General features: G+C 38.3%; 1 protein-coding gene and 1 pseudogene across 3 annotated transcripts in view; one reads left to right on the top strand and one right to left on the bottom strand.

Moving 5' to 3' along the window:
* Nucleotides 1-12616, bottom strand: part of Adipor2 (adiponectin receptor 2) — an 81673-nt gene extending 69057 nt beyond the window's left edge. The window contains exon 1 of one of the 3 annotated variants that reach the window (XM_047549767.1): nt 12366-12616. The gene's annotated coding sequence lies outside the window, so the exon portion shown is untranslated. Of the gene's footprint in view, nt 1-1814; nt 1949-12365 lie in introns of those variants that run through there. The other 2 variants (XM_047549765.1, XM_047549766.1) reach the window with 2 other exon arrangements.
* LOC124982730 (protein SDA1 homolog) lies at nt 4376-12204 on the top strand (annotated as a pseudogene).
* Nucleotides 12617-13098: the final 482 nt, after the last annotated feature.

Below are 13098 nucleotides of genomic sequence, written 5' to 3'. Positions count from 1 at the left end.
TCTCATTTAATCTTAAAAACCCTGCCTGCTACATAGGTAGTATTATCTCTACTTACAACTGAGAAATTGAGGGAGAGACTGTCCAGATAATTTCCTCAAGGTTACACAAGACAAAATAAAGAAGCAAGGAGTGACCCAGTGTAAATCCTCTCCATTATACAATACTGTTTCCCATAAAGGTAAGTGTTCCATTCTTCCTAGATCATGATGTTATCTCTTAAGGAAGAAGGTAAAATGCTACACTTCACACTTCCTGAAGCCAATTCTGAACTAGGCTAAGTAACTGACCCTTCATCCACCATCACATTTTATTCCCCCAGCAATTCTTATGAAATGGAGTATCATTTTATAGATGGAGAAACAGACATACAGAAATTAAGTAATTCATCAAAAACAAACAAACTTAAGTGAAAGAACCTGAATTAAAATCTGTATGTGTAACTCCAAAGTTCATACTTTTACATCATCTTACAGTAGCCTTCATTAAAGGCAGAGTGCATTACAGTCAATAGTTACAGTCAGGACTTTAAAACAAACAAACAAAAAACACTGTTTTAAGAGAAGAGTGTACAACTTCTAGAGCCATATTACAAGGTCATTCCCATCTCCCAAGATATATATAGTGACTGAATATTGCTTCTGAAAGAAAATTAGCATTCAAAATGCAAAATACACAAAGAAACAACAGTCCTGAATATTAGGATTTCAGGGAAATCTTGAAAAAACAAAAATAAATAAGTTACCACTTATTTACTTTGAACCAAAATATGTAAAATACGCAAAGACTTCCTTGCATAAATCATCTGTACTATAATACCACATATCCCACTGTTCAACTATTTCAGAAACAAAATCTGTGTAGGTCAAATACTTGGTTGATAGAGTCAACCTTTGGGGCAAAATCAAAAACTCTATTTCTCCCATTAGTAAACAATAATCATTCAGGGTCCAATTTCATCTCACATAGTATTCTCAAGAATGCAAGTCCATTTCATTTTTTTAATAATGCCGGAGATGGAGAATCCAAGTAAGCAGTTAGTTACCACTGACACTCTATATTACAAGACAAATCTAAAAATAAAACTTGTATCTACAACTTTTCTCAATATGCTCAATTCCACCAAATCACAAGGCCTTCTGAAAAAAGAAAAACCCAGAATAAATAACTAGTTATCTACAGACCTCAGCAATTCTTCTCAGATTAAAATTTTAAGGAAAAAAAAAACTCTAAATGTAAAAAATAGTTTTCATTTCTTTTTTTTTTTAAATGGTGCTGGGGATTGAACCCAGGGCCTTGTGCATGCAAGGCAAGCACTCTACCTACTGAGCTATAACCCCAGTCCTTCATTCTTTTTTTCAAAAAAATATATTTTAATTTACACACTATGTAAATACACACTATGCTTTTATTTTATTTTATTTATTTATTTTTATGTGGTGCTAAGGATAGAACCCAGTGCCTCACACAGGCCAGGCAAGCGCTCAACCACCAAGCTACAACTCCAGCCCAGTTTTCATTCTTAAACTAAGTTATTTAAATTATTTTTGGTTTATTTTTGTGTGTGTGCATAGTGCTAGGGCTCAAACCCAGGACCTTGGATATGGTAGACAAATGCTTTACCATTGAGCTACATCCCTGGTCCCAAACTGATTTATAGTGCTTCCTATTAAACCTCAGAAAATTAAGACTCAAATAATTAACCTAAAAATCAATATTTATAGCCACAAACTTCATAATTTACATGTGACAACAGCACTGAATGACTAAATACATGCAAGTTTTAGATCAAGATTTAAACTGACCAAATGCTTACCTAGTTTCCAAGGCCTAGTAACACCAAGCTTTGCTCATCAAAGTAACCGCAACACTATTCGCAACTTTCTTTTTTAAAAGAGTAGTTAAGAGAAATGATATTTGGATGAGATATACAAAACATGCTCTATATTTATTTACTCCTCTAGGTTCTATTTCTGGATCAGGTAATCCACCAATCACATTTTCTAACCCAAAGGTCACAACTTGAACATGTGAAGCAGCTTGGTGAAAGACCAAAAAAAGCTATTAACTGTGCTGAATAAGAAACCATGCCCCTGCTTAAAAGAATTACGATTCAAATATTTAAAACAATCTGTTAACATGCAGTGGTTAATTGGATATGCATATAAAATCAGATTAGATCCCTACCTCACATTACAAATCAAAGGAAAATTTTTTCAAGCAGACTCAATACCTAAATATAAAAAACAAACTTCTAAAACTTCCTTTAAACATATGGGAGAAACATAGGGACAATGGAATTTGAAAAAGATATCTTAAATAAAACACAAAAATGCACCTGTAATTCCAGCAACCTGGGAGGCTAAGAGTGAGAGAGATGATCGTCAAATTCACAGCCAGTCTCAGCAACTTATTGAGGCCCTAAGCAATTTGGTGACACCTTGTCTCAAAATAAAAAATAAAAGGGCTGGGGATGCAGCTCAGTGGTTAAGCACCCTTGGGTTCAGTCCCCAGTACCAAAAAAATAAAACTAAAAGTAAATGAACAAGATACAAACCAATAAGGAAAAAGAGATAAATCTGATAATCATTTCTATTCAACAAAATAAACCACATAAAAAGTTAATAAGTCACAGACTAAAAGAAGATATCTGCAATTCAATTAATAGACATAATCAGAATATGTAATAAATTAAAATCAATTTAGAAGGACAACCCAACTGGCTAATAAAAGAGCAGCCAATTGGAAAAACAGAAAACTGAACAGTCACACATTTGAAAACAGCTCAATTTCATAATTAATCAAGAAAAATAAAAGTAAAGATAATACAATACCATTTCACACTCATGTCATTTATAAACTTTTTTTTTTAAATCTGACCATGACATGAATCAAGGTTCTAGAAAAATCTCACATTCTGGTGCATTTTTTAAATGCAAAATTGTATGATTTTAGAGAACAATCTAACAATATCCAACACAGTTAAAAATTCCCACAATTGCCAAAACCTTTAGCCTAATCAATAACTGCACTTCCAGGTAATTTACCCTAAGGAATTTAACTTCAAACTTAAAAGCACAGATATATACATGTGCTGTAAATAAAAATTTCACAAGACATTTTATCTTTATTTTTTGCAATAAGTCTGATATTTACCTTTTCTATTTTAATCCCTAAAATGATTTCACAACCCCTTGGATCACAACATGCAGTTTAAAACAGGGCTGGGTGTAGCTCAGTGGTAAAATGCTTATCCAGCACTCATGAGGGCCTATGTCAATGTATTTAGTATTCTTTTCATTTTAGAATATATCCCTACTTATTAAAAAAAAAAAAGCATACTATAAAACAGTATTCCACGTCACATCAGCAGCAGACTCATAAAGCTTGTATTTACTAAAACTTTTCACTATATCAAGAGGCCATGTCAAGTGACTGACCTGTTCCATCTAGGTTTGTGAGTATACTCTGATGTTTAGACAACAAAACACATCTGTCATTAATTAGCACGTGACTGTTTAGTCTACTAGGAAGACACCGAGGTTCTTTTTTATCAGGGGTGGCATAATGTGCTTTCAAGAGTCAAGTGGAGAACACAAAAAGGTGGAGTAGTTCCATCTAAAAGAGTATTAAGAAGAACTTCAGTCACTGGTGCATGTCTGTAAACCCAGAAACTCAGGAGGCTCAGGCAGGAGAATCACAAGTTCAAGGCCAGCCTCAGCAACTCTGTGAGTCCCTAAGCAATTCAGCAAGACCCTGTCTCAAAATAAAAAATAATAAGTCTGGGGGTATAGCTCAGCAGTAGAGCACCCCTGGGTTCAATCCCTCATATTTGGGGTGGGGGGTAGGGGAGAAACCAGGTATGGTGGTGCATCCTCTAATTCCAGCCACTATGGAGGCTAAGGCAGGAAAATCTTAAGTTTGAGGTCAGCCTAGGCAATTTAGCAAGACCTGTCTCAAAATTAAAGTTTTAAAAAGGGCTGAGGATGCAGCTCAGGGGGAGAATACCCTTTGGGCCTATCTCGCAGTTAGAATATGATACAAATGTTTCACTGCCTATTTCATAAAGATTTAAAAAAAAAAAAAAAAAAAAAAAAGACTCTAGCAATGTTCTGGAGAAACTAGTTATTACCCACATTTCTAGTGATAGTTTACACAGCTATGACCTTTTTGGGTGGCCATCTAGTAATATACTTCAAAATGAACATGTATTTTCTTCAATCCAGTAATCAGACTATTAGAAAATGACAAAGAGGAATTAGCAAGCAATAACTGTATCTATAATGAATAAGGATAATATAAGACATATTTAAACAATCTAGGTATCCAATAAGAACACTAGTAAATTATAGCACATCCATTCAATAAAACCCAACGATGAGAGTAGGGCCTGGGGATACACCTCAGTGGTAAAACACATGCTTAGCATGCACAAGGCCCTGGATTCCATCCTCAGTACCACAAAACAAACACCAAAAAAAAAAAAAAAAAAAGTATATGCTGACATGGAAAGTTATCTGTGAATATTAATTTTTAAAACACATTACTATGAGCCAAGATAGTACACGACTTGCCAAGCTCCCCAATGCTGTTTCTGATCACACAAAGAAGTACAACTCCATGCCACAACTGAAAAGTGTTGGCAAGTGTCAGAGTTGTGAGTTTTCTGAGAAGTGCTCTCTGCATACCCAGTTGGCAACCAACAAGTCCAGCACAAACAAAAACTAGCCACCCAGCAACCTCCAAGCAGTTAGAGTCTAATAAAGCAGATTTGCTAGCCTATACTAAAGTGTTTCTACAATATAATATTCTCTACAAATCTGATATGGAGATTTTCAAATTACAACCAAATAAACCCAGGAAAGTACAGACAAAAACTGATAATACTGATGGCCCAGACTGGTCACTGCTGCCCAGAACATCCAGATAACTTTCCTCAAGAGCTGAAGTATATACTTTCCTACAATTAGCATGCCTTGAATCTAGACCATCTAATAATATTTTGCAAAGCTATGATCTCACTGAGAAATAAGAATTTCATCAATGCATCAAGTTTGCAAGAGCTCCTCTTTGAATTTCTCTTGCCATAAGCTTCTGACATTTTACATACTCATATCACTAATATCAAGAATATAAATACACTGGATCCCCAACACAAGGGAAAAATGTAAGTGCAAAACACAAGAGAGAATTACAGAATTTCATGTATGCCATGTCAAAAGACAGTAATGCAACTGTGCAACTAAGATATCTTTGGATGCATTGCTGACCTCTACAGAAGACAAATCTGGAACAATGACAAAACTGTCATCTCAACTGCATGTTTCTGTAAGGGCACCAAGATACTGGTTGTGCCTTGATATTTTTCCTAGGATAAGATAAAAAAGAACCAACAGAACACAGCATCAGAATCTGAGGATAGCCAGACTTGGTGGCACACCCTTGCAATCCTAGCCACTGGGGACTCTGAAGCAGAAGGATCACAAGTTCAAGGCCATCCTGGGTAACTTTAACTAGACACTGTCACATAAAAAGACCTGGGGATATAGCTCAGTGATAGAATGCCCCTGGATTTAATCCCCAGTACTGGGAGAAAAAAGAATCTGAGGATAAAAGCTAACAGGAAGAGAACTACTAACGTAAGATGCCACTGAGAAGAGCGATGCCAAACACAAAGGATTAAAAAGGTATGAAACTGCCAAAGAACTGGGTGTGTAGTGGCATACACCTGTAATCCCAGTGGCTTGGATGACTGAGGCAAGAAAATCGCAAATTCCAGGTTATCCTGGGCAACTCAGTGAGATCCTATCTCAAAAAATTTTTATTTTTTTTTTTTAATTTTTTTTTGGGGGGGGGTTCTGGGGATCGAATACAGGGCCTTGCGCTTACCAGGCAAGCACTCTACCAACTAAGCTATCTCCCCAGCCCCCTCAAAAAATTTTTAAATAAAAAGGGATTGGGATACTACTCAGAAGAAGTAATAGGGGACAGACAGATGTGAGTGGTGGGAACATGACATTAAAGGAATAAATCTATAAATTGATCCCAATGCGCTGACCCCCACATGCTTTTACTTTTAAAAAGCAATTTACCTGCAGTCCTGCTTCGCTTAAGTAGACAGAGTATGTTGCATTCTTCAGCAAACTACCTGTTATCTGCAGGAGAAATACAGGCCTGAAATGCTGATAGGAACACAAGCTACCCTGAAGCACAGGGGCTTTGTGACCTTTTCACAGACCAGATCTCAGAACTCAGGGAGATAATGATAATTAACCCTAACCACAAAGTCTGTAAGAACAGGTTCCAATTAGAACAGGTCAGCATGGGCCAAAGTGACCTACAGTGGTCATGGCAGAGTGGACTTGAAAGTCTGATGTCAGCCTGCTGTCAGTCAAAAGTCAAGAGGTAAGCTGGGCACAGTGGTACATACCTACAATCCCAGCAACACCAAACACTGAGGCAGGAGGATTCCAAGATCAAGACTAGCCTCAGCAACTTATCAAGGTCCTGTCTCAAAATTAAAAAAAAAAAAAATGAAAAGAGCTGGGAATGTAGCTCAGTGGTAAAGTGTCCCTGAATTCAATCCCCAGTACCAATAAATAAATAAAAAACAAAATTTCCCCCAAACTTATTTAGAAAAAAATAAATAAAAGGCAAGATATGGACCTGGGCAAGACTCTGGAAACTTCCCTGTACTCCCAATAAAACTGGAGGCAGGAGAGTGTATGTGCACTGTGTCTCCTCTCTGAGAGGATCCACTCTATCCCTTAAAAGTGTCCCCTTTCTCCCTCCCTAATCCTTCTAACAAACTCATGGCTGTAATTGAGCAACTTGTGTGAAATTTTTCTGACTCAATCACAAGAATCAGGGTTTGATACATATGATGTCAAAATACATTCTACCATGTATAACTAAAAAGAACAAATTAAAAAAAAAAGAATCAGGGTTTTAAGGGGAGCCTTCGCACTGCCTCAGTTTCCCAGAAAGCCCCGGCCCTGTGAAGTATCCGTGGCTTCACTCCCCCATACCAAAAACACAAAAACAAAGCTCCTTTAAAAGCTGGGCATGGTGGTACACACCTGTAATCCCAGGAATTTGGGAGGCTGAGGCAGGAGGATGACAAGTTCAAGGTCAGCCCTCAACTTAGCAAAACCCTGTCTCAAAATGAAAAATAAAAAGACTGGGGAAGTAGCTCAGTAGAGCATCCCAGGGTTCAATCCCCAATACTAAAAAAGAAGAATAAAATGCCAAACAAACAAAAAAGATAAAAATCCAGGTGTTTAACTTTCAGCTATTTGCTTGATTCATGATCCCCAAAGGTTTGCACAAAAGACACTGAAGCAGCTAGAAAAGAAATAGGAAATGAAGACAATGCTTGAGAACCTTATCTCCAAATTGGTAGAAATTCATGTTTTCCATCTTCTATCATTTGGGCAAAAGTTCTGCATGCACACCAAAGTAACAAAAATCTTTGTTCACTGAAAAAGAATCTTATCACCCAGTAGTCTCACAGATCATTCAGTCATTGCTTATAACTATAACCAACCATTCTGGGGAGGTCATAATAGTAGGAACCAATGCTATAAAAAAGATAATTCAGTGGCCTCTAGTCATGACTGGAAAAGCTTCCTTAAGACCTGGTCCAATAAAAAACACAAAGATAAGAAAGTGATGATGTCTGATGAACTCTGATTCCACTCTTCCAAATCCTCAGATGTTGCATAAAAAATTTCTGAGTAAACCCACAGAGGCCTCAATAAAATCAAAAGTGCAAGAATATGGAGAATTAGATACCAAAGATTACATTCCAGGAATGAATGTAAATTCTGAAAGTTGAAAAAGAGGAGAAAGCCAAAAACAATAGAGATGGAAGGAGAAACACTAGCCTCAGTGAGGAAGATGCTGATAGTAAATGGGTTAACATACACTACTATTTCAGCGAAGAATAGCAAGAAATCGGGCTGGGGAGATAGCTCAGCTGGTAGAGCGCTTATCTCGCAAGCACAAGGCCCTGAGTTCGATCCCCAGTACCAAAAAAAGAAAAGAAAAAAGAATAGCAAGAAATCTCCAAGAAGTTGAATGGCATGTTCATAAGCAGAGCACCAAAGCTGCAGGATGACTTTCAGAAAATCTACATGGCCCAAATGAAGAAAAAATTCACTGCCAATCCCAAGGAAAGTCCAAAAATGGAAATACATTGTAAAGATAATGATGAAGACCAAATTACTTCTTGGAACCTATGGTCAAAATCTGGGGCACACACCTATAATCCCAGCTACTTGGGAAGCTGAGGCAGGAGGATTGAGCCCAGGAGTTTGATGCCTGTCTGGGTAACATATTGAAACCCTGACTCAAAACAAGATTTTTTTAAAGCCAAAGTCTGACAAGAATTAAAGACCAGCAACTGAAATGCTGGAATGATGAATCTAATAGAATTTATGAGCAAGAAAATCAAATGAACCCATTTTCCAAATCCAGAAAATAAAGACCAAAAAAAAAAAAAGGTTCCTTAATGATGATGTGGTATAAACAAAATGTTAGGTCAAATGATAAGCATCAACCTGGGTGTGGTGACACACATCTTTAATCTGAGGCTGAGGCAAAGGGATTGCAAGTTTAAGGTCCACTCCAGCAACATAGTTAAGACCCTGTCTTAAAATTTTACACATTAAAAAATTTAAAAGGACTGGGGATATGACTCAGTGGTTAGGTTCCCCTGGGTTCAATGGCCAGTACAAAAAAAAAAAGCACATCCCTTTGAAGAAAAACAACTGGCACTATAACGTAATTTTTAAAAAGAGAAAAAGTAACTTCCAAACAAGTTTTCCATTCCAAAGAAAATGCAAATTTGTCATTAATCTGAATACTACTGAGTCAAGAATGTTTACATCAAGAAATCCAGGAGGAAGCTGGGCATGTTGGCACATGTCTTTAATCCCACCAACCTGGGAAGCTGAGGCAAAAGGATCACAAATTGAAAGCCAGCCTCAGCAACTTAGCAACTCACCAAGATCCTGTCTCAAAATAAAAAATAAAAAGGCTGGGGATGTAGCTCAGTGGTAAAGTGCCTCTGGGTTCAAACCCCAAGTACCAAAAAAAAAAAAAAAAAAAAAAAAAGTCCAGGAGTAGCCAGGCACAGTGGCACAGTGGCACACACCTACAATCCCAGTTACTTGGGAGACTGAGGAAGAAGGATCCCAACCAAATTCAAGGCACCTGCACACCTTGGCAAGACCCTATCTCAAAATAAAATGAACAGGTGGGTACGTAGCTCAGTGATAGAGAGCTTGCCTAGCATGTGCAAAGTTCTGGGTTCAATCCTCAGTACCTCAAAATAATAATAATAATAGTCTGGAAGCACTGTATTTTGAAAAAAACACTGCTGAACAATGACTGGTTTAATCCTATTTTTGAAAAAAAAAAAACTCTGCAACAGTAAAAGTGAGTCATGATATAAACTACGGACTAATTAATAACAATGGATTGGTACTGGTGTACAACTGAAATGCACATGCCACAGTAATGTAAAATGTTAACAACAGAGGAAGAGAGGGAATATAGGACTTTCCACTCTCAGCTCAAATTTCAATAAATCTAAAACTGGTCTAAAAAATATATAAATTTCTTTAAATTTCACATATGGAGACAGATTTGCCAACAAACAACTGTATATGCAGACAAACAGAGCTAGAAAAATCTACATATGCTTTCAATGGTTACCTACAAAGAACATAGCCCTCAGCACTAAGCTTTCTACATTGAGCACTAATATAAAGAGAAGCTCTGTAGCTTATTAAGAGCATGGGTTCTGAACCAGACTACATAGATTCAAATTTCAGCTCCATGATTTACTTAGCTGATAAACTTCCACAATAAACTTCCACACTTAAATTCTCCATTGCCTCAGTTTTCTCACCTGAATAAGGAATAATCATATGTCCTCACAAAGCTGTTAAGAAAATTAAATGACAATACATGTACATTGGTAGAAAACTGGTACATAATAAGTGCTCAACAAATGTTAATCATTATCATCAGCAAGCATTATTATCCCTGAGTCTTCTTTTTATATCTTGACTGGTAAAGAGATGAGGAAAACCTGATTCATGAAGACACTTTATAGCAAAAATCTTCAGTGCTGAAAATACAAAAGCATTCAAAGGCCAAATAGAAAAAATCTTAAGATATCTTTTTTTAAAAAGCACATTAAAAACCAAACATTTAACAATATGAGCCTACTTATGTAAAAATCAGCAAGAGACACTGTAAGGATAATCACACCAAAAAAAAAAACCCCTCCAAATAATTTTTACTTCCGCCTTTATACTCCTGAGTTATTTTAATTTTCTACACTGAATAAGCATCATTTTTATAGTTTGGCAAGTTTTTTCTACTAAATGCCAGATATTTAAGTATTTCAGGCCTTGTAGGTCATATGGCTCTCTGTCACAACCACAAGAGCAACCACAATAATACCTAAACAACTGGATATGGTTAGTTCTAAAACAAATCTTTATTTACCTAAAGAGGCGTCATGCAGGAATTAGCCTGCAAAATATAAAACTGGCCAACCTCTAAAATAAATAAAACATTCCCAGCAACTTGGGAGGCTGAGGCAAAAGGATCACAAGTTAGAGATTACCCTCGGCAACTAAGCAAGACCCTGTCTTAAAGTAAAAAATAAAAAGGGCTGGGAATGTAGTTCAGTAGTAGAATGCCCCTGGGTTCAATACTATTAATGGAAAATAACAAATTCATAAAATTAGTCTAGGGCTCAAAAATCTTTTTACATTCTGGAAATTTTAATCTCATTTCTAAAACCAGGAAGAAAATGTAATCTGTTAAGTAGTCAAAAGTATAGGTAGAACTATATATTTGTGGTTAAGCAGTTACAAATAGAAGCTAAAACAAAGATTGTCTTTCATATTTAATTTGAAATTTTTTCAAATTTCTTAATTCACCAACACTGCCACCACTATGGAATTCTCAATTTCTGATAAAATAATTTTAAAGATCATCACTATCAGCACTCTAACAAATCTGTAAGAATGAAAACATCTAGGGAATTATCTTCCGAGTGTAAGAGTTAAAGGACGGTGAAAGGACAAATTAAGGTGGCCTTAGATATGAAAGAACATTTAGAACTTCAGATCTGACAAGGTTTATAATTCCCCTCAAAAAATGAAGCTTGAAGCAGCAACAGTGACCCATGCTGAGGACCCTAGGTACTTGGGGGTCTGAGGCTGGAGGATCACAAGTCAAGACCAACCAAAGAAACTTTGCAAGACTCTTGGTCTCAAAATAAAAAAACAGAAAGGGTTAGAGGTGCTGCTCAGGTAATAGAGTGGATTTCTTATCATGTTTGAGGGTCCTGAGTTCAATCCCTAGTACTTTCAAATAAACAAAGTTTTGAGTTTAAAGGTATTTAACATTTCACTGGGGAAAGTTTTCTGATCAAATAATTTTAAATATTATGACAGATTTCTTGGCGTCTTTAAGTGCTTTCTTCAGGAAGGTGGGGATGAAAGTCTGTTTTGGGAAGAATTATAGTGGGGATAAAAGGCTGAGAAATCCAAAGCCCAAAAATTTAAAGACCAAAAGATCATTCTACTAAAAAAGAAAGAAAACCCAACAACCTGCAAAGAAGCACTGCACCCTACAAAATCCCAGTTGGACATGTAATCTTTTTACCAAAATTCACTATTGTACTATCTCATGAAGTTGTCAAACTCCACAGTCCAAAGTTTAAATCAAGGTTAAAAGCCAGGAGAAGAAAAGAAAAACAAAAAAGTGTGTTTCCAACTCAAACTTTTTCAACAGCACCATAAAAACTTATTTATAACCCTATTATGAGCAATTTCAAGAGAAGCTAACATTGACAGATAAACCAAAGGGAAATTTGGGAGAACAGGGTCCGAGGTACTATCCCAAGTAGGCGTCCTGAAGCGCCATCTAAGAAAAGATTAAAAAAAAAAAAAAAAAATCTTCTTACTCCAGTCAGGGTAAAAGTAATGCGGAGAAAACCCATGCAAAGCCCGCCACCAAAGAAATTCCTAGAAGTGACAAAAGACACGCTAATGAAAGGAGAGCGAGCAGATTCTTTTCGCGGGCAGTATAGAACGGTAACTGCATCCAAAGGCGACTACAGCTCAGGGGGCGAGGGGTTTATGACCATTTGTCCGGAGGGGCAAGTCGGGCAACTGTGACCGCAGTTGCAAGGACAGCAGACCCAGGCCCCTCACGATCGCCCCTCGGGCCACCGCAAGCTGGTTAGGGCAGAGGTCACAGCTAGGGGTCCAAGTTGAAGGCTGGGAGCCCCGCGCGCCCTCCGGCCCGCGCCGGGCACACTTGCCCCCTCAGCCCTCACCTCCTCCCCAACCGGGAGCTCTCCCTCAGCGCCCGGGAAACGGCGCTCGCACTCCAGAGAGGCTCACCGGAGGTAGTCGCCGCCTCGCCGCACGTCTTGGACTCCTCGTGAACCACTGCTGAGGGGAAGGGGAAGGAGGGGGGAACGGAGGAGGGAGGGGGCCCGACCCGGTGTAGCCACCGCCACTGCCGCCGCCGCGATACCGCGTCTGAGATCGTGCTCGCGCCGCCGCGACCGCCGCCGCCGCGTCTCTCCGCCCCCACGACCGCACGTCGCCGTGACGCGCATCGCACGAGGAGGTTCGAGCCAATAAGGCCACACCCCGTGCGCAGCCGCGCTGGCCTAAACCGGAAGCTGCCCCTCTGACGGCTCTAAAACCTCAGTGCATCTTGGGAGTTGTGGTTCGATCAGGAACTCAATGTAAACAGTGCTGGGCGTCAAGGGATCGAGGAAAGAGCGCACCATCAGCGTATACACGACTCTTAATTTTTTCCTGTCACGGAAAAGGGAAGCAGTTTAGAGCAGAGGAGCAAGGGCCATTCCAGCTCTCAGGCGCTTTTCTCTGTCTCTATGGTTACGGGATACACACCTTGGATTTGGGCTGGAATGTGTTTGTGTCAGTGGACAGTATAAGCCTAGGCGTCGTCTTTGGAAGGTTTCCGAATTCCGAAAGGGTTAGTCAATTCTTGGCCCAAACAGTAGCGTCTATCTTTCATTACTTTATTAACATATA

Source organism: Sciurus carolinensis, chromosome 4 (assembly GCF_902686445.1).
Source record: "Sciurus carolinensis chromosome 4, mSciCar1.2, whole genome shotgun sequence".
NCBI classification, from domain to species: Eukaryota; Metazoa; Chordata; class Mammalia; order Rodentia; family Sciuridae; genus Sciurus; species Sciurus carolinensis.
Note: the sequence above shows the minus strand (reverse complement) of the source record. Positions and strands in the feature narration are given on the sequence as shown.